We start from the raw sequence: 24,555 nt of genomic DNA on the forward strand, positions 1-24,555 counted from the left end.
CAAAAAGGAGTAAAACAGTTAAAGTGAATCCGACTTCAGAATACGTTTTGTGGGCATGAGCAACACCACCATTTCTGGCCATTATATGACTTACAGCTTAGGCGTTTCAACACTTGCCTATACTCTAAAGACCTGGAAATGGCAGTGGAGATGCATACAGAGGCTTATTTATGTGTCTAGTGTTGGCTTGTCTCTGGTCTTCCAGCAGTACTGCCATCAAAGGGGGTTATCTGGGCAAAAACTTTTGTTGACCTATCCCCAGGATAGGTCATCAATAGTTAATCACTGTGGACTTGCCATTTGGGATCCTGAGTGATCACCTGATTACTCCACCCACTGCAGTAGACCAAATGTGCGTTAGATGGGATTGTAGAGGAAGTGCCCTAGCTGTCTTCACTCCCATCAAAATTAATGAGAGCTGATGCGGCTATTACACTTCCGCGTCTGTATCCAGTGTTGAAGTCAGAAATTCTGGAAGTGTAGTAGCCACTTCAACTTTCATCGATTTCAATGGGAGTGAACCCAGCTATACTCAATCCCCCCCATTACGGACATCTGACCCACTGCACAGACAGTGGGCCAGGGAATCACCAGGAATTCCGAATGCCAGGTCACCAGCATTTAAGTATTAATGACCTATCCTAAGAATTGGTCATTAGTTTTTGCCTGCAAAACCCCTTTAACTCTCCTCCTCAAAAGACACTGTTCCAGTCTACACAGCAAAGCTTAAAGACAAGCCACAAAAAGCATAAAGCCTCAGCCTACTGTGACAACTACTCTAGTTGTCAGTGTAAACATTTTATATATTATATGTATTTACATAGGGCCCGGCAGATGTAGGGTCCCTTTTGCCATTCTTCATTAAAGGGGTTGTCCCGCGAAACAAAGTGGGGGTATACACTTCTGTATGGCCATATTAATGCACTTTGTAATGTACATTGTGCATTAATTATGAGCCATACAGAAGTTATTCACTTACCTGTTCCGTTGCTAGCGTCCTCGTCTCCATGGTGCCGTCTAATTTTCAGCGTCTAATCGCCCGATTAGACGCGCTTGCGCAGTCCGGTCTTCTTTTCTGAATAAGGCCGCTCGTGCCGGAGAGCGGCTCCTCATAGCTCCGCCCCGTCACGTGCCGATTCCAGCCAATCAGGAGGCTGAAATCGGCAATGGACCGCATAGAAGACCTGCGGTCCACCGAGGGTGAAGATCCCGGCGGCCATCTTCGCAAGGTAAGTAAGAAGTCACCGGAGTGCGGGGATTCAGGTAAGCACTATCCGTTTTTTTTTTAACCCCTGCATCGGGTTTGTCTCGCGCCGAACGGGGGGGCTATTGAAAAAAAAAAAAAAACCCGTTTCGGCGCGGGACAACCCCTTTAAGCATTTTATATAATGTAGTATTCAAAACAAAAAAGGGGCATTGCTTCTGCCAGACCCTGTATATAAAATGTCAGTTGTATAATAATGTATTTTTCTTCTTTTAGAGGTTTTCGATTATTTTCAATTTCTCACAGAGTTTGTTCCCACAAACCACAACAAGATTGCCTGTCGTATAGCCCTGCAGGGAGGTTTGCCTTCTTGAATCTCACAACAACTAAGATGCACTATGTATTCTGCAATAGCAAAACTGAAAAAAATAAGGAAAAGAATAAAATGTAGGGCCTGGTTATGTAATATGAATATATAAGTGCTTACAGTTCTTGAAGAAGACACAAGACAGATGCCATCTAATTTTAGCACAGTTTCCTCAAGCTGGTATTAATTTCTTTAAAAAAAAAGTTTCTAATTACATAGTTTAGCATTTTTATCCCTCTAATCTAGATGTGAAAATGGGGCCAATACATCTATCGGTTTTATATAAAGGTCTGCAAGCTGCAAATGTCATTTAATCTGTTAGCTCTGAGCCAACGTCACCAATATATTGTAAAGGGCACTGCACATTTTTTTTTGGGGGGGGGGGGGGGGGGGTGAGGGTTGAGGGGAAATTATGAAAAAAAAAAAACCTAAAAAGAGTCAGAGTTTTGCCTCCCTCCATTAATGATTTGTCAGTCATGTGTGGGACAGGAGTTCCTCATTGTGGTGTGTCAGTGAGTAATCCCCATTAAGTGTATTCATAGCACTCATCTCTTAAAGGGAACGTGTCAGCAATGTAAGCCAAGAGCGGCACTGCAAAACTAATAGCGCTCCATTTTCCAAAGTTCTTTTGGTTGGTCTGATAACAAAACCAAAGCTCCAGTAATTGAGCTCAAAGTAAATTACATGCCATATGTAAATAAGGCATAGATGTCCACTGAGCATGCTGGGCCACCTCAGCTAGTAGCCTGATCATCCCCAAAGTCCGCCCCCCTCGCCTCCTCAGACTCGTGTAGTGCTGCCAAGTCTTGCGTGAGTGCTGTGTGGTCCACAGCCAAACAGCGCTCACGTGAGATTTGGTAGCGCTACACGAGTCCGAGTAGGTGAGCGGGGGCGGACTTTGGGGATGAACAGATTAGTAGCCGAGACTATCAGGAACGTCCACCAGACTGCTTAGCCTCATTTACAGAACTTTGAGCTCAATTACTGAGGTATGCTGTTATTATCAGACCAACTAAAAGGACTTTAGAAAGCAGAACACTATCTGTATTGCAGCACTGCTCCTGGCTTACATGACTGAAATCTGCTGACAGGTTCCCTTTAAGAACAGGACGAATTGGCAGCAGTGTTTACTTGTTAGAACGCAAGTTAAACCATTATTTCTCATATTAGGGATTTGCATCACATATTGAATTCATGAAGTCAGACCTGTTTTTAATAACCAGTCTAAGCACGGCCAGCATTTTAACTTCTTTACATAAACGCTAGTCTTCCTAACGAAAAGCTGAAGTCTTCATTACCATTTGTCAGTGGTATAAAATGCAGAAATGTGCATAGTCTACAATATTTTCAACCCCATAATCCTGAACAATCAGTTCTAATGTACTAGTAAAAAAAAATAATAAAAAAATCACTATTTAGCCCTTTGAGGTCACGACTTTCCTTTTTTTTTAAATTTTGTTTCCCCTATCCACTTTTAAGATAAAAAGAAATAACTTTTTTCTGTTGACATAGGTTTGCTTTTTTGCGAGAGGAGTTGTATTTTCAATGGCAGCATCCATTACATGTACCACAATGTACTAAAACACTATTAAAAAAAAAACAACAACAAAAAAAAAAACACACGAAAAAGCACCATTTTTGTTAGGGAGTGAGGAGTCTTGTTTTTACGGCATGTATGCTGCAGAAAAAAAAATTAGATATTAACATCGTGTGGTTCTGTACAATTACAGCAATACCAAATTTATATAGTACTTTGTGTTGTGCTACTTAAAAAGTTAAATAAAATGTCTAACGCAAAGAAATATAATCATGTAGTACATTAGACAAGTACTGAGCAGTGTATATGTGACTTTTGCAGCAGTAACACAGCAAGTTTCCAGACCTAGTAAATAATCACCATTAGCTGAACGCATGCCTGTGTGGGATTATCTCTCCTCCCACTTTGCACTTCACTCTATAGACTTCCCTCGGACAGTGCAAGTTATTCCCTTTCTTCATTTTCTAATAACAGCCTTGTTATCCCCATTACTAAAGACAGCATCACTGGACGACAGGCAGTGGATAACAAATTGAAAATAAGAGAGACCCCCTAGTGGTTAGCATTTTTCAGTACAAAAGGTCATTGGGCCAAAATCGCTGATTCAAGTCAATGAAAGTGCGGAAAAAAAAAAAAACCTGAGCGCACAATCCGCGCCTAAGACAGGACCAAACACTCACAGATCTATTTTCCCCCTGCCCAAACAATTAACCCTTTCCAATCCAAATTTGGATTCAGAGTTTCCTAAAAGGATTTCCCCTTTTTGCCATTATACAACGGTGCCATCTGCTGGCTAAACCCCGTGTGCGTGTGCGCCAGGGAGGCTCCGACAGCGGAGTCGCAGGCAATAGATGGTAAGAATACCCTGTCGGACATCTTCTGACATTAAAGCTGTACAAGCTTCAATTAGAATGTAGGAAGATGTCAGATAGTGGATTGGAAAGGGTTTAAAAAAAAAAAATAAAAAAAAAAAGTTAATACTACCCTCTCCTAACGCCCCGTGTCACAGCTGCCGATTTCATGTGACATACCATTTACACCCTTGTGCATCCTATGTATGGGACATTACATGCTGCTGCAGCAATCAGAGAGCTCAGCCCTGAATAACCGAGCTCTGTGATTATAGGCAGCAGCGGCTTTTACAGATCTGGCTCAAAATATCGAAAGAAAAAGATCTGCATGCAGTGCTTTTTCTTCAGTCCAAAAGCCGGGCAGCTGAGCAGAAACCAGGCGGACTCCATTAGTGGGGTGCGTTTGGGCCAGCCATGCAGCAGTGGGGATTTTATGTTCCCATAACAGAGCAGTAAAGCGGAACCCCCGACCCTAATTGGACAAGCCATTTCATATTAAAAAGAATCCTCAAAAAACAAATGGTGGAATAGCTAGTCCTCGCCCCCCCCCCTCCCATCCCATCCTCACTCTCAAAAAAAAGTTACTTAATACACTACATGTACCCCAAGACAGTGGCAGTTAAACACAAAGTCACCACGAAGTAGCAAGACTTCATATTGCTACATTAATGAAAATAAATAAAACGTTATGGCTCATGCAACCCCATGATGGGGTGGGGTGGGGAGGTCACTGCTTCTTTACCAGGTCAAGGTACATTACCAAGTGAAGTAACATTTGACACTGCATTCATCAGTGTGCGGTTTTTCTGCATGGATTTTCCCCTAACCCATCCCTATGAAAAGCACTTGCAGCTCTACAAAGGCCTCGAAGAAGGTAAATAAAATGCAGAAGTTTACACACTACTAGAAACCAGTATGGGCATTTTACCCCCCAGCAGTTTTGGAGGAGCAGGACATTACAGTTTTGGGCGCACAGAACTCGTCTACTTTAGTTATAATTCTGGTTCCATCAGTGCGGTCAACATGCTTTTTTAATGTCATTTTCAAGCTAAACTTTTTGACATAGGAAGACAAAAGCATGTGGAAAGCACTGATATAACTGGAGCTACAACCGTTTAAAGTGGGGTCGGGAATACTGAATTTATAATAATTGTCAGGTTTCAGTCAGTACTGTGTGCAGAGAAAAGAGAGAGAGGAGAAAGGAGCTTGCAGCAGACATGTTTTTCTTCTGTGTGCCCCAGGGAAGGGGTGACATCATCTTATCCCGTACCCCCACTGCCATTAAATCAGAGAATGTATTTGCTCACTGATTGTCACATATTCAAAGAACACAGCATGCACTGTTAGGCCTAACACCATGAGGATTCTAGAAAAGTTGGTTTAAGAATGATCCGGATGGTCCTATAGGGTCCTAAAGAAATCTAGTTTAGGATAATTATCGCAAATTATTGTTCAGCAGGTTCGACGCGTTTGAGATGTTTCCAGCCTACCTTCAAGGCTGGAGACTATGCTAGGGCTCTTGTTTATTTATTTTGGTTGTTTGACCACAAAAACTCTGTTCGTACAGCAAGTAACTGGCTGGGATTATCACATCTAGTCTAATGCATTAAAATGCAGAAAGTAAGTGAAATGATACAGTACAAGAAGAAACACGTGGCAACAGCACTCTCACATTTTCAGAATAAAATTAAATAACTCCCTTATATATTAACCATATAAAAATGCAAGATTCTTAGCACATATCTTGATCAAAACATGTGGGTCCACCTGCCACATCCAGGTGGCCTGGAATTCAGATGGGTCCCAACACTAAAATACCTCTTTTTTGGGCCAGAGCCTACAATTGATTGAGGATAGCAAGATACCAGGCTATATGGTCTAATTAAAATGACTTGGGTCACAAGGATGGGCCCGCATGCTTTGATCAAAATATGTGCTAAATACTTTGCATTTTTATGTGATTAGTATATACAAGAGTTATGCAACTTTATTCAGATATTAAATGTGTGTGCTATTACCACATGTTTCTGCTTGTACTATTTGACTTTTAAATGTAATTCTATTACAGAATATTGCAATATTGCTGGCCTTACTAAACAATGTGAACAACTTTAAATTCTTGATCATTATCTGCAATGTTCTGTAACAGTACTAACGGCCCATTTAGACCCAACGATTCTCTCTAAAAAAAAATAAAAAATCCCTCAAAGCCATTGTTTGAGCAAGAATCATTGAGTCTAACTGCACGGACATCATGCAGTTTTCGTTAACGAGTCGTTCATCATTGTCCTTCAGCAAGCTGAAAGAGAACAATGAGCCACATCAGTGCGGAATGAGCCTCACAGTGGAATACCGCTGATACTATTGTTTCTGCTGGTATCCCGCTGAATACCAGCTGGGCGCTCAGTGAACACAGCCGGAGTATGGAGAACACAGTGCTCCAGCTGTATTCTGCATACCCCACACGGATCGCACAGCTGCAAAGACAGCACGAGTATACCGAAGACAAGCGGCCCGCTTGTCTTTTGTATATCCCGCTCGGATCGCAAAGTGATCGCTCAAAACTATCGAACTGCAGCTTGAGCGATCACCTTGCCCTGTTATTGCACAGAACGATTATCGCTCAAAAGCTTTCTTTTGAGCGACTTTTGAACGAGAATTGTTGTGTCTAAACCAAACATAAAGGGCCAGATACATGGCATGATTAGCGCTCAAAATTTGTTCAAAGGAACAAAATTGAATGATAATCGTCCTCTGTAAATGCAACCCCCCCCCCCCCCCCCCCTCAAAAAATGGTTACTATTTGTTTAGTCCTCGTTATCGCTGACTTTCAGCATAAAAAACATTGCTGGATCGTGGGATTCTCACTCAGTGCTTCACATAGAAGGTGAATCTGAGCAAGAAGTCCACGATCCAGCGATGAAGTCTGCTGCTCCGCACGAGCGCTAATGATCTTAGCGGTAACATCAGCACTTGTGCAGTTGTTTAGAGGACTCTCGTTCCTGTATAAATGGTGCAGTTCCAGTACTGTGCCTCATCTCAAATAACTTTACTTTCATCCAAAAGTTAAAATCTTTCCACAAAAAGTCTACAGTCAGCCTCTAACAGTATGAATAATGAAATCAGTCACAAAATGTCTAATGCCACACTTAGATGGGACGATTAACGTTCAGTTACAACGTGGACCAACAACAAGCGAGAATCACGAGGTTCTCCCTTGTTGTTCAGTTTCAGTCATCATAGAAAACAAGCAATGCTTGTATAAAAACAAAAAAAAAAAAACACACTTCTATATAATATGTATAAGTTGTGTTATGTCATTGTGATCAATTACTTCATTTCAAAGATCAGTAAACAAGAGATATATGGACAACTGTTCTAACTAGCAGCTATTGAAACTATAAAAAGATACAAGGTGCTCTATAGGTTTAAGCGTACAAATTTTTTTGGCTCATTAGGCTTTACGTTCTATCATGTCTAGCCCAACGCCTACAGCAATTCAGATAAAATATACCATGAAAACTCTATAATGATGAATTAACATGACCTGATAATATATACTATTCAGGGAGAAAACCCCCCAGCAAAACAACTATGCAGCTTAAAATCCTGAACACTGATCGCTCAGTGTAAACAGCAGCCGTTCAGTATTGAACGGCCACTATGTAAATTGAATGGAGAGGGGCGGGGGAGAGCGAGGAGAGAAATTTCCTCCAGTCGCCGATCTGTGAGCCAACGATACTTGCTCTTGTGCAGCTGCACGGGAGTGAGTACATGCGGAAACGAGTGTCAGGCATAGTTTGCCCGACAGTAGTCCCGTGTAAATGGGGCTTTAACCCTCTCCAATCCACTGTCTGACGTCTAAAGACATTATGATTTAAGGCTGTACAGCTTTCAATGTTGGAAGATGTCCATCAGGGTTCTCTTACTGAATAATCGGCAGCCTCTCTGCTGTCAGAGCCTATCCAATGTGTCATCTCATGCAGTGTTGGCTTAGCCAGCATATAGCACTGTTGTATAACAGAAGAAAAAGAATACGCCCCTAGGAAAACCAGGATACAAATAGGATTGGAAAGGGTTAATGTTTTATAAATCCCTGTGGAGTTAACAGTGTTGTCGAACCTTTAAAAAAAGAAAACGACTACTCGCCTGCTAGAGCTCTAGTGCCACAACGTTGATGAACCCCACCAGTTTTTAATGTTTACTTCGCTGCAGTGATGACATGCTGTACAGTCATGTGACTGCTGCAGCCAATCACTAAACCTAATGCTGATGGTGGTCTCCTGCTGTACATGCAAATAAGTCACATGTATACATGTGAAGTCATTGATGCAAGCAGGTAAACAAAGATTGGCGGGAACACTGTGGATTTAAAAAGGTGAGTGTTTTTTAATCATGTGGCCTGCTTTTCAGACAGTTTATCTTAATTGATTAAATTCCCCTTACAATGCTTAACACTTATCAAGGCAAACCATTTTCACATGCCAGATGACAGGTGTCTATTAGAACGCCCATTTATTTTTTGAAAGCCCATGTAAGGATGACTTTATCCACTTTAAAAATGTATAGAATTCGACTAATTGCGTTATTTGTATTTGAATATTTACACATTCAGATCCTAAACAATCACTTTTGGTCACAGATCTTCCGGAATGCGAAGAATGTTTAATCGTATAATCCGAAAGTTGTGTGTAAATGAAATTGCTTGATAGATTAGCAATTAAAACACCCATCTAGACTTTGATGCCCTTCCTCTGTACAGTGTAACTCCAATTATATTTCATAATATCAAGGAATCACCCCACAGACATGTTCAGCTTTTTCCAAGAGCAATAGCAAATACTCACATAAGCAATAAATTGTTAAACTATACACATTATCAAAGCGTGTAAAGCCACCCTTAATGGAGCAGATTTCCCATTGCACACCTCCTGCAAAGGGTCCTACTGCAGCAGCCTTCATGATCAGCTGTTATTGCTAGCAGTGCATAGCACTGTTGCAATTCTGGACAAGGCTAAAGACACTTTTACACACAACGATGATTGCTCAACATTCGCTCAAAAGCCATCTTTTGAGTGATAATCGTTGTGTGTAAATGTGCGTCCATCATGCACTTACTGTGCACTTTTCCTCCATCACTGACTTCAGGCCCGCATACTGTGTTCTCCGCGGGCAACGCTCATAACAGCTGATAACATTCTTTAACAGCTGTTAACAGCTGCTGTCCCGCTGGAAAACAATAGCAATGTATTTAGAGAACAGACCATTCCCTGTTCTCAAATATATGCAATGAAGTAATAAAAGGGCTGATTGAGCCCATTAGTACCTATGCAAACTGATCGCTCAAAAGTCATCAGAAACTGACAGTTTTGAGCGATCATGTGTGTAAATGCACCTTAAGAGTGGTGTTGTTTTGGAAAGTTGAAGGGTCATTGTTCTTTATTGAGCGCCGAAGTCCTACCCGTCTACGCATCAGTCATTGTCTCGGACGTTACGCCAGGACTCTATAGTATTACGGATTGTTTTTAACCATCAAGCTACAGCTGTAGGCTAAAGAAATACATTGGGCTGTATGCAATCTTGTATCACTCAATAGTGAAAAGCAGTCAGTGGAGCGCCAAGAAAATCTTATTGTAGCCCCAATGTGGAACCATGTTGTATATTGTATCTACTTTCATGCACACTTTACACGTTCAAACTGAAAAAAAGCCAATAGTCCCAGTGAGTATACCCGTAGAACTGCAACTGTACTCAGTCTTGTAAGTGCACATGTAGTAATGAACATATTAAATAAACGTGTTACATTTCTGAAGGAGAGGCAAAATGAGAACATACGGAAAAGCTGGTAAGCAAAAGCTACGTACCTGTCAAGCGTTATACATTCCAGTAACAAGCAGGTCCAGTACACATCATGTGTCTGTATCTCTATCTGCAAAAGATAAATGAGGGATAGATCAGCTGAGAAATTTATCAGAGCGTAGGTCAAACATACAGCACCTACCGGTGACACCCAAGTAGGTAAAGGTAGACATCTAGACTGGCTCTGTTGATAGATCAATCTAAAAAATGGTGATAAAATAGTGCGGAATGCGATGCCATGTCTTCTGAGCAGGAAAATGAGGCAAGAAGTGTATGTAAACGTGTGTGTATATATATATATATATATATATTCTATAAACGTGTACAATATACGTACATAGATTTTCAATTTATAATACAATTTGTATCAAAAAGCTTAAAAACCATAAACTCATTCTTGGCAACCTAAAGTATTACAAAAATGTGCAATGTACAAAAATAAAATGTAAAAACAAAAATTCTTGAAATCCAAAAGCAGGTTAACTGCACTTGTACCAAACACCCCAGCGGTAACAATACTCCATTGTTGGCAGACAACCTGCTGTGTACTAGCTTTGTGCCCCTTGCATCCTGTCCCTCCTATTTTATGCTCACGCAACAGGAAAGGCATCTTGTCACTAGAAGAATGCAGATTGTGTCTGCAGCTCCTTTTACATGAAGCGATAACTCGTTTGCACGAGAGAAACGAAGACAGTTTGCCCATGCAGCCCGTTGATACTGGCGGATAAATCCTTCATGAACGTGTTTGCATATCGTTCAGCCTATAGCTATTCACACACAATGACCTGCGAACGAGCAATCGATTATTTGTATGCCTGTATAAAATGAATGACAAATGAGAAGTGAATGAATTCTTGTTCAATCGTTGAGTTGGGCAAATTTGAACAATAATTGTTCCGTGTAGAAGGGCCCTATGGCTCCGTGGGACAGAGCTTTCAGGACTCTATGATTATATGCAAGGACTCTAGGATTTACAACATGAAATATAATTTTCTCTTTAAACCGGGTCTTTTTTTCCCCCCACCCTGTCCAACTGTACCGAACTAAAAACTGCAACCTAAAAAACAGGCAGTCATTCATCTCTGAATGAGGACCTGTTGACTGTGAGTGGACGTGGGCGGGCCTTAATGATCTCTTGCCCATTCTGCCTTTATTCATTGAGCGATTATCGCTGGGGCAGCTGTCGGGAGCGTCGGCTCACAACCATCGTCCCATGTAAAAGGGGTTTTAATACAGTATATCTGCCACCTTTTTCTTTTATATACCCCTAAGCACTGAGAAAATGCAACACTTTGAAAGGACAATATTTTTAAGTCACCTAACAATACTGAGTGTACAGCAAAAGAGTAAGGCCTCCTGCACACGGGCGGATTTGCATTGCGAAATCCGGAGCGGAATTCCGCAGCAAATCAAGCCCATAGCATGCTATGAGAAAATGTGATTTCATGCCCATGAGTGGAAATAGATTGCGATTTTCCGCTTATGGGTGAGAAATCGCAGCATGCATTTTTGTTCGTGCTATGCACATTCGACTTCCATTGAAGTCAATGGAAGCCATCCGTCCCGCAGCCATTCTGCAGAATGGCTGTAGGAGCCGCGTGATCGCAGTAGAGGAGAAGACTGGCTGAGAGGTGTGCAGGGGTCACTGGCCGAGCGGTCGAACTCCGCTGTGGGAATCCCACATGTGGGGTCCAACCCGCCCGTGTGCAGGCCGCCTAAAGCGGACTCCATTCCAGCACGCTCATATTAGGGGGCAGGTGCAGATCCTCCAAGCGCTGGTTGGTAGGCTGCTTTATTCCAACAAGTTCTCTAGTCTATGGTGACATTAAGGCCAGCCTCACACGAACGGGTCAGATTCAACATGCGATACATTGCGGAAAGTAATTGCAAATAGATCATGGATACGATCGTTTTTCTGTGCAGATGTACGCAATGCCCAGCATATTATCAGTGGAGAAGATCAATCTCTCGCTCCTCTCCAGCTGGCATTCCGGCTATGATGTAGTGAGGGTTTTTAATCCATTTTCCTATGAAGTAGTGTTTCTGCTGCTCATAAGCAATGTTAATTGAACATGGGCGATAGAACACTTGCATCCATTGACTTCAATAGAGGCTGTCCATGCAGAATCCGCGGAAAAATAGAGCGTGCTGTGATTTTTCTTCCGCAAGCGGAATCCACAATTCTTACCCACACATCTGAGTGAACCGGCAGAATCTGCAATTAAAATTGCCTAAGTCTTAAAAGAAAATAGTGCCTGAAAAAGTCAAAAGCACTGCTGCAGTAAATTTGCCCCCACTTGAACTTAAAGGCCAAATATATTACCTCCTACCTGGCAGGCAGTGCCTCACTCTATAACTACCATACTCCATGTCATTCTTGTACCTCCCAGATTTCGTAACTTTATGACACAATCAGTTGTTCCATTGAATAAAAGGGTGGAGCTCTGGAAGCAATTCATGTGTAATGTGTGAGTCACAAAAAGATATTACATCCCACATTTCCAGTCACTGCATGTTGAAGGAAACGCTCTAGTGAGGGAATGTTTTTTTTTTTTTAAGTCACGTTGTAAGATACAATTCCAGGTAAAGTTCAACTGTAGCTCAAAATCTCTATAGTGTACCATTACTAACAACGCAAGACAGTCTGGGCTGCCCATAGAATAGATTGTATCTTTAAAGAGCAACTATCCTCTCAATTTGTGTCTATAAAATCAATAGCACAAGATAAGAAACTTTGTAATATATTTTAGAAAAGAATTCCTCGTTCTCCACTTCTCAAACTGCTCTCCTACCTGCACGGATCATTCCCCTAAAAAAAAAAAAAACAAAAAAAAAAAAACTGTATACAGAAGCTCAAAAGTAGTCTATTGAAGGGGAGGAGCAGTAAGAGGAAACCAGAGAGATAGATAAACGTATGCAAGTTCTCCTACACCCTTCACTGCCGGATTCACATCTACACTGCTCAGTACTGCTGTATAATGTCCTCAATACTGCTGCTTCTGATTATGTACTACGGAGAGATGGAAGAGTTCCTGCTCTCCTATCTACTGTGCTAGTTGCAATGATGTCTTCCATATATTTTACACACTGAGAAAAGAAGAAATTGGGACAAAGGATTTCACCGCACCTTTTCCTATCCAGCGTGACATTTGTCCCCCATTACTACCATCTTGAATACCGATGCTATTGCTGTGCTGAAGGGGAGGCTGCTGTTACTGCACACCCACTTCAGGCACCATTATTCCATCTTTTGTTTTTCCATAACCAGATAGACCCTCGTTGTTCTACACCATGCAGCGCTTTTTTATTCCATTTGCAATAATCATTGCAGTCAACCTTTAGTCACTCAAACTGAGCCACAGAGGGTTAACCTGCTAGAAAAAGATAAATTATGCAGCTTTTAAGTTATTTAATGGCCAGATATGGCATTATTCCTAATGTACACACTCAGCAACTTATTTTAAAGAGGTTATGCAGAATAATTTTAAAGTATACTTTAAAAAAAGGAAACGGTCATCACCAATGAGAACATTTTATGAGAATAGTCTTGATTCCATCAAAAGCAGTGGATGTTATTTATGACCATTTTATTTACATAGCACCCACATTGGTTCCTGTCCCCATTGGAATGCACAACCTAAATTTCAAAAACAGCCTACCTGAATGTTTTTGGATTGTGGGAGGAAACCCACAAAACTCAGGGAAAACTTGCAAGATCCTTGCAGATGTTGCCTTCGCTCGAGATTCGCATCGGAGACCCCCAGCGCCTCAAGGCAAAAGAGCTAGCCACTGAGCACTGCTGCCCGATAGCAAGTTTTGGAATCCTTAGGCGGGCTGCACACGAACTGATTTTTGCTACGGAATCCGTGGCAGGCATCCGGACGACAGATCTACAGCAAATACTATTCAAAGCATGACTTGCAAAAAGTGCTTTTTCCTTCACACTTGCGGAAACGAGCTGCGATTTTCATGAGCGGAGGAAAAAATAAAAATAAATCACAGCATGCTCTTTTTTTTTGTGTGGATGGCTTCCATTGTAGTCAGTGGAGGCAGTCTGACCCGCAGCCCATCTGCAATTGACATTGTGGATAGGCTACGGATACCAGTGTCATTGCCTAGCGATGGTATGAGAAAAACAAACATTCCAAAAAAAACCCCAAAAAACCTGTAGTGCGCACGACCAACGGCAAGCGTCTGTGGTCATCCACAGTACAGAAGAAATAGGTACGCTGGGTCGCCTGCCACGGTCGGAGCCGGAACCTGCATGCGGAATCTGGCTTTGTGCGCAGCTGGATTTAAAGCCAATTCTAACGTTGCTTGAGGACATGCAAAACAAATGGCAGGTCTACTGTATTTTAATGCAACCAATCGCCTCACTAACTTTTGAAATAATTTCCTCCTGCATATTCATATGTCAAGTCTAAACAGGATTTACCAAATACTCCACACATCCCAATGCATCATGTGACGTACAGGGTTACATTCATGATTCACATACTTCCCCAATTCCTTTTTTGTGCATTTGTTAACAAGCCATTTCACTATCTAAGCGGAGACTTGGCAGTGCAGGAAGTTTCGAGGTCTGGTCAGAACGATTTGTCTGCATATTTTTCCAGCTACTAAGCTTTGTTCTAGAAGTGATTAATTTCCTTTTAAAAGAACTACATGCATTATATTAACACTTGAATGGCTGTCCACGCACGTAAAATAAGGGTATGTTCACACAATTGTAATCTGTATCAGAAAACCGGAAAGGGGATTTTACCATCTTTGCTTTACAACTGCCAAGGATCCACACATGAATTAGTTCTATTCATTGGGATTGATAACCTGACACAGAATACACATGCATGCTCATCAAATGGTTTTACCAATATTTTATATATTTAACAGCTCCTTTAAATGGAGCACCAAAGAGTGATCAAAATTATTTATGGATAACTAAAACATAAATAAATATCCCACAATTTCTTCCTTTAGGGGTTGTCCAGTTGCAAACTATTAATGGGCCTATCCGCAAAATCGCCCATCAGTAATAGATTGGTGGGGCTTTGCTGCCAAATACTTCTGCCGATCAGCTGATTTCTGAGCCAGTGTCCACAGAGCTAATTTTTGCAGGAAACAGATAGCTTAGTTCCCACTGCAGTGGCCAGACGTGGTATTACAGGCAAAATTCCTATTCACTTCAGTGGCAACTTGGCCTGCAATACCAAACCTGGCCACTGCACTGGGAACAGAGGTGTTTGCTTCCTTCAGAAATCAGCTAAGTGCATGACAACTAGCTAATAGGAATTCAGGGAGGTGGACCCCCACAGATATGCTATTGATGGACTATCCTGTGGATAAACCCATCAGTAGTTTGTAACTGGACAACCCCTTTAAAAAAAAAAGGTGTAATATTTTAATAACCAAGTCCAGGTTCGCTTTTCCATAAGGTCTAACACCCCTATATAAACAAACTGTATAATGTCATGCATGGGGAAGTATTATTATTAGAGATGAGCAAGCATACTCGAAGGGCAATTGCTCAAGCGAGCATTGTCCTCAGCAAGTACCTGCCCGCTCGGAAGAAAAGATTCGGGTGCCGGCGGGAGCTCTCTCTCTCCCCCTCACTCACTCGCGCAACTCACCGCTCACCCGCGCCGGCACCCGAATCTTTTCTTCCGAGCAGGCAGGTACTCGCTAAGGACAATACTCGCTCGAGCAATTGCCCTTGGCGAGTATGCTCGCTCATCTCTAATTATTATATTTGGGGGAAGTTCTAAAATGCATTGAGTCTGATGTGGATTTCTAAATCAAGGCAGTTCTTGTTGATCAAGCATCTACAAGACAGCGCCAAACGAAGCCTTTCACAATCATTAGAAAAATTATCCTACTGCTATTGTGATCCATTATCTCATCTACTTGGCCAACAAGCAGTTATTCAGGTTGGTGGAAATATCATTTGTAATGCCGATATGTGAACTAAAAAAGATCAGCACACCAGGAGAAAGCATAAGGTGCATTTGCTGAATTGGCTTGAACCTGCGGGATGTGTGATGGAACTCGCGGGTGCAAGGAGTTTTCGTTTAACTTCAGGGAAGTAGTGATCCTCCACTGCGGCTGACAGCTGCGGCAGAGAGTCTCGGAGTGTTTTCCCATGGTTTTCAATTTGAAAGCTTACACTGAACTTGTGTGCACCTAGCACGCTGTGCGATGCTTGGCTGGTCCCACTGAAAACAATGGGTGATGCAATGGCACGCCCAAACGATAAGTAAATGCCAAATGAAGTAAATGAATGCGCCAAAAGAATGGAGCAAGTTTTGTGCATCTCGCAACGCATAAATCTCAAACGATTTTCTCGGCCTTCGATCAATATGCTATATATATCCCAGCCAGTCAGGTGATGTGTACCAAAATGCACACTTGTATATCGAAAGAACCTAGAATTTGCTGAGCCTCCACCACTCGATATACAATTATAAAAAATAATTTCTATAAAACGCTGAAATCGTCTAACACATCATTGCTATAGCCAAAGTACTTACAGTTTTTAGGATGGGGCTTTAAGTTTGTATGAGCCAGTTATAAACATTAGTGCGCGCCTTTTCTTGTTCCTCGGCTCCACATCGTCTCCCAGAACTCTTCCCTTTGCAGTTCTGAAATCTGCCCCTCCACAGGCGCTCATGTGAGGCCAATGTCACAAAAATGTCGCCATCATCCCAACTCTATGCTATGACGCATTTTGCATGACCTCCTGTTTAACAGTTTTGGTCCTACATAACGCTGAAAGTGTCTAATTCTTGTATAGTCACCTTTTAGAGTAAGGCTGGGTTCACACAGGGCGGATGTTGCTATTATTTGAGACAACCTTATCAGTGTCACACCGATAAGTGAGTTGCATCTTTGTATAGGTCTGTATCTTTTAGGTCACCCACCTGCTGAAGACAGCAACAAATGTTGCAACTTTAAAATGTTGCAATTCTTGATTCTGCCTAGAGCACTGAAATCCTACTTCCATTTTTATCCATTTTGTAAGAGTGGAATGAGAGGTATAAAATAGCAAAAAGTTGCAAATTTTTGTGCAATTCCTCAGAAGTGCAAAAATGTGCAACTTTATGCCAGAATTCTGGCATCAACGGCTTGGTGAATTACCTCCCCCTAGTGCGATATATATGCTTTAACTAAGTGGTCAATCTAGCTTTGAGATGAGAGGCATGGAGAGTCGCTTCTTTTCTGGTTATTGCCAGAATTCCTTAACCTGCATTGATACCACACCCCACATTTCCAGTGCACTCAGCGCTCCTTACATTATTTGCTTTGCATTGCCTTGTTTTCCTCAATTCTATCATTCTGCACATGATCCAGATTTGGCACCTTGTCACATGCACCATAACAAGAATTTCTCCAGCTGGGAGGTTAGCGCCTTACAAAGCTTGCTGACTGAATGAGAATGATCAATACCCAATTCTGATGACCTCGGTGAGTTAACATGACACGGGCCGTTGGTATATTCCCACAGTGAAACACATTTACAAGCAGCGTCTTATGGAGCAGACAGCAGCTGTAGAGGCACTGGGGCCAGAGGAAGTCTGACCACTCCCAAGCCTCGCTCATTGTTTGCACAGACATGAAGTGAAAAACAAGTAAAGTATCCAGTTTTAATGTAGCAGCTCCATTAGAAAACAGTGTGTCACCCAATAATGAGGTGTGTAGTCATTCCTTCACACCTTAATGACAGCATTGTTCTATCTGCTCCTTACATCTGGGATAATGTAATGAAAATAGGATCATCATCTGCTCTCCTCAAAACAAAAGACCTGGCTATTAACGACCCATTTACACGCAACAATTATCACTCAAAATTATTCCAAACAAATTAATTTGAGCGATAAATCGTTCAGTGAAAACTGCAGCAAGACTACATGCATTTTTTGTGTGCAGTCTTTGATGCGATTTTAACTACATCTTCACAGCCCATCTGAATACACCCTTGGGGTGCATTCACATGGCTGGTAGTTGGGATTCTTGGGCACAACTTGCATCGCACAGAACACAGGCACCGCGTCCATGTTCTGTGTGATGTGCGGGAGACCAAATATTTGCATGTATTCTCACTCTGCACAAAAATTGAACATGTTGCAATTCTTCTGTCTTGCAGCATTGCTGCAAGAGAAAAAAAAAAAATTACCCATGTAAATTACACCCATTGCAAAAAAATGGTTTGTATTTTCATGCGAGTTGTGTGTCTCGCGATACACACGACTTTCTCGACTGCGTGAATGCACTTTCAGACTGACTTTAAAGGGGTATTCTAGTCCCACCTGAGCAAACTAACATTCAATGCGTATTCAATGACTGCGCAAGCGTATTGGCGCTCCATTTCAATGGGGCTGACAGTAATAAAGCAATAGCGCTCTGGTATCTGTCAACCCCATTGAAATGAATGGAGCACCAGAGTGTATGCGCATTCAGCGCTCCAATAAATAGGATCTTGCCATGGGTTGGACCAGTAAGCAGCTGCAGTCCTCTAGTGAACGGAAAAGGGCCGACCAGAACCCTCGTATTCTCAGGACCGTGGAGATCCCAGTGGTCGGTCCCCCAATGATCCAGCAGTCTTCACCGATCTAGTGGATAGCTGAAAATGCGTAAAAGAATACCCCCTAACCCTTTCCAATCCACTGTCTGACGTCTAAAGACATTCTGTTTGAAGGCTGTACAGCTCCGATGTCGAAAGACGTCCGGCAGGGTATTCTTACTGTAGATTACTGGCCGCTCTGTTGTCGGGGGCCTCTCTAGCATGTCATATACCGCAGAACTGGCTCTAGCCAGCAGGTGGCACCATTGTATAATGGCAGAAAGAGAAAGCCCCCTAGGAAACCATGAATCCAAAATTGGATTGCAAAGGGTTAAGCTCTAGGCGCAAAAAAAAAGTCACAAGCAGCAATATAGTTAGTAAAGTAGTAATGGCAAATCCGTTCATATTTGCCAGATACTGGTTGCCTCTCTACCTGCATGTTTCTTTGGGAGGTGCAGTGAGCCTGCAGTAAGGAGGAGAGCAAGATGCAGAGTGAGTAGGAGAAGGGAATCAGGAGAGGTATCATCACTCCTTAGGGAGAGCACCTAGAAGGCAAGTGAGGAGACTTATAAGGCCATCCAAGCTCCTCTGGGAAATATATGCAAATAAGAAAGACGGAACAATACCTCTGCAGCACCACCTACTGGATGGCAGCATTTCTGCAAATCAATGTCAGATCCTTTATACAGGTCTTTGGAACAATGATTGGCAATTGAAAACCAAGCCAAAATCCATACACAGACAGCCATTTCGGAGTGTTTGCCTCTTATCAGTGTGCAGTAAGATTCTGGCCTGGCTAGTGAGTTAAGTTATAAGTCTCTTCACTCACCATCTAAAAAGAGTGACTACCCCTTCTGACACACTTCATAGGCCTCTCATTAGTCAAGCTGCTCCATTCATTTCAATGGGGCTGACAAAAAAAGCCCAGTACAAGTGCTTGGCCGTCATTTCCGGCAGTCCTACTGTAGATAAATAGAGTGGGACTGCGCATATACGACTGTCACTTCATTCAATTACCTCTACACTGAGTCCACAGTGAGAAGGGGACGCAGGGGGGAGAAAAAAAACGCATTTACACACAAGGATTATCGCTCAAAATTCATTCAAACGATGCCTTTTGAGCGATAAACTATGGTATCATTTACACACAACGATTAATTTTTGGCCGATAACATTGTTTTCAGCTGCAGTCCCACAGGAGAACAATGGAGCTGTAGGTAGTCAAGGGAGGCTCAATTGCATGCAATGAAGCTAATAATCTACTAATGGGCATTAGTGCCCATTAGTAGTATATGTAAAATGATCGCTCAAACTAGCTTTTGATCATCTTTGCGTGTTAATGGGGCTTAAGGGAACTCCTTTCTCAGGAGCGATAGGGGTCTCAGCAGTGAGACTCCCTTGATCAAACTAATCACCTATGGATTTGTGATAAAATTCAATCTTTAGATAATCCCTTTAAAGTGCTGGCACTGAGAAACACTGTGATAGAACAATAAAGACTGCTAAATATTTAATAGAATTAGAATAATGGTTGTGGGTATGGAGTCCTGTCAGTAGAAAAACCAGATAGCCAGAGCATATTGTATCGCAGAAGGGCTAAAAGATGGCTATACATATTGAATATTTGCTGGCACATTCAGCTAAATTTGGTTCTAACTTCGCAGCACTGTACCATTGGAGAAGCTCTACATTCCCTATATAAAACATAGATTTGAAAGATAACCAGCTGACTAACTGCAGCCACAACTAGTGGATGCTTATGGGTCATTTTAGACGGGAAGAATGTTGGCCGCTTCGGAGTTCTACAGTTATTCCAGTGACGAACATTCCTGTACTGGTACATTGGAACGATGATCGCTCAGTGAATGGAGGTTAAGAGGGCCGGGGATTGCTCTGGCCACCCACCTCCAGTCACAGTGAATAGGTCATCCTTCACAGATGGACAGCCTGCATACACAGGCCAATCATTGTTCCATTTTAATGCCTGCAGAAAATGGGCAACGAATTATCGTTCATCATTCAGTCGCTGTCGGAAGTGAATGCTAACTGCTCAGATACTCACGATCCAGCGAGAATCTGAACAATGACCATTCAGTGTAAGAGGGCCTAAGGCCGGCTGTCCCTGGGCAATGCGTTATCCCGCGATGAAGCTCCACCACGGGAGCCGCCGCCCGGGAACAGGAGCAGCCGGTGAATCTCCGGCAGTCAGCCCTATCTAATAGGTAGGCTGACCGCAGAGAATCGGGGCAATTCGCAGCATGCTGCAAATTGCCCGACGCAAGCGGGGAATCGCAATGATTCTCCGCTCGTGGGCAGGTGCCGGTGCTTTCCATAGCAATGCTAGGGGAAGTGTCAGCCGGCGTGATTCGCCGGTGGTTTACTGCCGGCGAATAAACCGCCGTGGACAGAGGGCTTTAAGGCATACTTTATTACTCAGTAAAGCCCCATTTACACGCAACAATATCGCTCAAAATTCGTTCAAACGATGGCTTATGAGGGATTAGCATTTACACGCAAAGATTATCAGTCATAAGGCATCGTCTGAATGAATTTTAAGCGATAATCGTTGCATTTACATGCAATCTTTGTTTACTTTTCGGCTGAACAGGGATTTTAAGGTGAGCCTAAAGTCCATTGTTCAGTGGGAGAGAAAATAACACGGATCATATGCTGTGTTCTTCATGCCACAAGAGAACAAAGGAGCTGTGTGCAGAGCTCAGACCACCTGCTTATCACCTTCATTTACACACAAATGAAGCTGATCAAGTGCTATTGGACATTATTGTCTATTAAACACTTTATGCAAAATGATCACTAAAACTGTCAATTATTCAATTCAAGAAAACTGTCAATCTTTCAATCAAGAAGAATCGGTATATATGTTGTCCATCTGTATAGTTAGGCACCGCAGAAGATGCCTTTTTTGGTATAAATAAGTAGTGAAAACACATTGACTGAGCAAGTGCCAGAATGCTGGGTCTACAGGACTCTTTGGATATGTTAAAGGGGTTCTGTCATTTAAAAAAAATAAAAAAAAATTCTATACTTGCCTATTCTTCCCCAGAAAGTCTTCTTACCAGATCTTCACCTCACCGATCTTCTCCTGACTCCTCCAGTCCCCTGGGTCACGTCACCTCTAGCTGGCCGATTTTTCCTGTGATGAAGCGTCCATTCACAGGCAGTCTCCTTACTTCAGGGCAATGTGTATGCTAGGTCACTCATGATGTAGCATTCACTGCCTAGCAGGGAATGCCGAATCCGTGGCAGCCTGCTTCAACGCGACAGCGTTTGCGCAATGTCTTGCCGCTAGCATTTCATATACTATGCATGATAAAGGTGCTGAAGTTTCAGCATTCCGCGCTAGGCAGTGAACACTACGTTACTAGTGATGTAGCATTCACTGCCCTGACACTCCGGAACAGGAAGATGAGGATCCAGCCGTCTTGCGGTAAGGAAACTCGGGGACTGGAGGAGCCAGGAGAAGATTGGCGAGGAGAAGGTGCTGTAAGAAGACTGATGGGGGAGGAACAGGTAAGTATTGATTTTATTTCTAATGTCAGAACCCCTTTAAGCATATGTGCATATGCTGTACGTGTTCAAGCAATATATGCACAGGACTCCCCGTAGTAACCGTTGAAGATTACCTTGTTATCTTTGAAATCTATGGCTATACAAGGAATTTGGAAGTCCAGATTAGAAAACGAAGTCCAAGATAGTGTAAATCAAGAAATTAAGAAATTAAAATCACAGAACTTTAAACTTTGGAGGGTGGGCATTCATTTTAAATGGGTATTCCCATCTTGTAAAGTTATAGCATACCACTATGACATGTCATCTCTTCATGATCAGTGTGGATATGGCCTGCAGGACCCCCACTGATCCTGAGCATTTAGGAAATGCAAAAATGGTTTCTCTCTGCACAGCTGGCCAGGAAGAGGGTGCAGAGGAATTCTAGACCCTTCAGTCTCAGGATCAGTGAGGGATAGAGATGAGAGAGTATACTCGCTAAGGCACATTGTTCGAGCGAGTAGTGCCTTAGTCAAGTATCTCCCCGCTCGTCTCTAAAGAATCTTTAGAGACGAGCGGGGAGATACTTGACTAAGGCACTACTCGCTCGAGTAATGTGCCTTAGCGAGTATACTCGCTCATCTCTAGTGAGGGTCCCATTATTTTTTAAGATGGGCAAACCACATTAAAGCAATGGGGATGCATGGTAAAGGGAAAGTTCAGATATCATTGAATATTCATTTTGCATTAAATCATATGAATGCTGTTGGAGTTATCAAACACATATGGAAAAAAAGATTGTACATAATTGCCTTAAGATTGCCCTAATATGAAGCTTAATGTTACTAATTATAAAGAACAAGTGCAAAAATGTATTAACAAGGAGACTTAACATATATACATCATTACCAGACTGCTTAAGATGCGGTAGCAAACATGATGTGAGTAGAGCGCAACATAGGGCATAATGAGTTACAAGTAACAATATGCTTGTAGGATTAAAAGGGTCTTGTCTGGGACTACGAAAGGGTCTGCTTTTTTTTCCCAGATATAGCAGGACTATTCCATAGGCTGGATTCGGAATTGCCACTCACTTGAATGGAAGAGATATACAAAACAAGGGTCAGGAACGCCATTTTTTCTCCTTAGGGAGAGCACCTAGAAGGTGAGTGAGTGAGGAGACTTATAAGGCCATTCATGCTCCTCTGTGCAATATGCAAATAAGGGAGATGGAACAATACCTCTGCAGTGCCACCAATTGGAAGGCAGCATTCCTGCAAGTCAATCTTAGACTCTTTATACAAGCCTTGTAACAATAATGTTCCATCTCCCTTTTTTGCATACAATACCAGACACGCCCCATGCCCCCTCCAGACCCTTTTTCTAATCCCAGACAAATCCCTATTGTGAATGGTGGATCCTGAGACAGACCAGCATTTGGATTTTAGGATTTAAAAAATATATAATGTTTTTAACTGAAAAAAAAATTCTTAAATATGTTTAATACAAAAAAAAAAAAAGAATTTCTATAATAGGTCGTTTTCTGACGACACCTTCCCTTCCAGATAGATCCACGACCTGTGTGGCATGAGGGAGGAGGGCCAGGTGGTGAACATACGGCCATTATTTTTATCTGAACAATCCTTCATGTTTATGGTATGGCCTTAATCAAGCACATCATCAACAGATGAACATCTTCATTTATGACAGGCTAATGTTTAACAGACAGAAGGTGGGGGAGGGCAGGGACTCTGCACACAATAGGCCGTGCTACAAATGGTGTGACAACACAATGGCAAACCTTTATTTGTAGCCACATAATGCAGAAAAGCAAAATAGTTTATGGTTATTCAAATGTATCAGTTCCCTGACTTTTAGAACAAGACACACGATTACTGAAATGTATTGCTGTATCGAAGGAGGTCTACAAATGTAATTCCTTACTGAAAGTCTTCAACCAAATCAAGACATTTCCTTTTTCACAGACCAAAATAGAACAGTTTATCTAAATGAAAACAAAGTGAATGTTCAGACAGAGCCAGACAGAGTCCAGACCTCTCTGTATGTTGGAGGTTTGCTTGAGAGCTTCACATGTCATATTTCTACAGGCTTCCCATATCGCAGACCTGTTCTACAAATATGATATGGCACTACAGTAATGGAGCGTATAAATATGGATTGGAGCCCATCCTGATAAATTAGGAATACTGGAAGAGACACACATTAGCACTTGGGATGAAGTTATATTAGTTGAGGCGCTGACTCATGTAATTAATGGCTTACCACAGGTATTAATAGCAGAAGAAGCAAAATTACACACGGACAAAGTTCTGCCAGTAAACAGCTGACTGCAGGATTGCTGCAGATCAGTTAGGAGGTTACAACAAAAACGTTGAAGAATCCATGTCCCAAATTAATTGACCTGCAGTAGGACTCGAAGGTGAGTCAGCTTCATCATCCCCTGTGATATTAGTACACGGATCATTCTCGAAATACTTGGAAGCTGGTTCAGTGGTTTGCTCAAGAGGATAAGAGTTCGGTACAATAGGTTTTCTGACAATTTAGGGCTCATTAACACAACTGTATCGGTGAAATGCGGTGGAGTCCAACAGTGTTTTACCAGTTTGTGTGAGCCGGCAGTGACCGCGTATGGCAGTGAGTCCACTACACATG

The 24,555-nt window shown here is 42.2% G+C and overlaps 1 protein-coding gene across 2 annotated transcripts in view; it reads right to left on the bottom strand.

The window, feature by feature from the left end:
• LUZP1 (leucine zipper protein 1) overlaps positions 1–24,555 on the bottom strand; it is an 84,502-nt gene that overhangs the window by 17,890 nt on the left and 42,057 nt on the right. For both annotated transcript variants that reach the window (XM_066575067.1, XM_066575068.1), the window contains exon 2: positions 9,824–9,888. The gene's annotated coding sequence lies outside the window, so the exon portion shown is untranslated. The remainder of the gene's footprint in view (positions 1–9,823; positions 9,889–24,555) is intronic.

The sequence above is a fragment of the Eleutherodactylus coqui genome, chromosome 1, assembly GCF_035609145.1.
Source record: "Eleutherodactylus coqui strain aEleCoq1 chromosome 1, aEleCoq1.hap1, whole genome shotgun sequence".
Taxonomy (NCBI): Eukaryota; Metazoa; Chordata; class Amphibia; order Anura; family Eleutherodactylidae; genus Eleutherodactylus; species Eleutherodactylus coqui.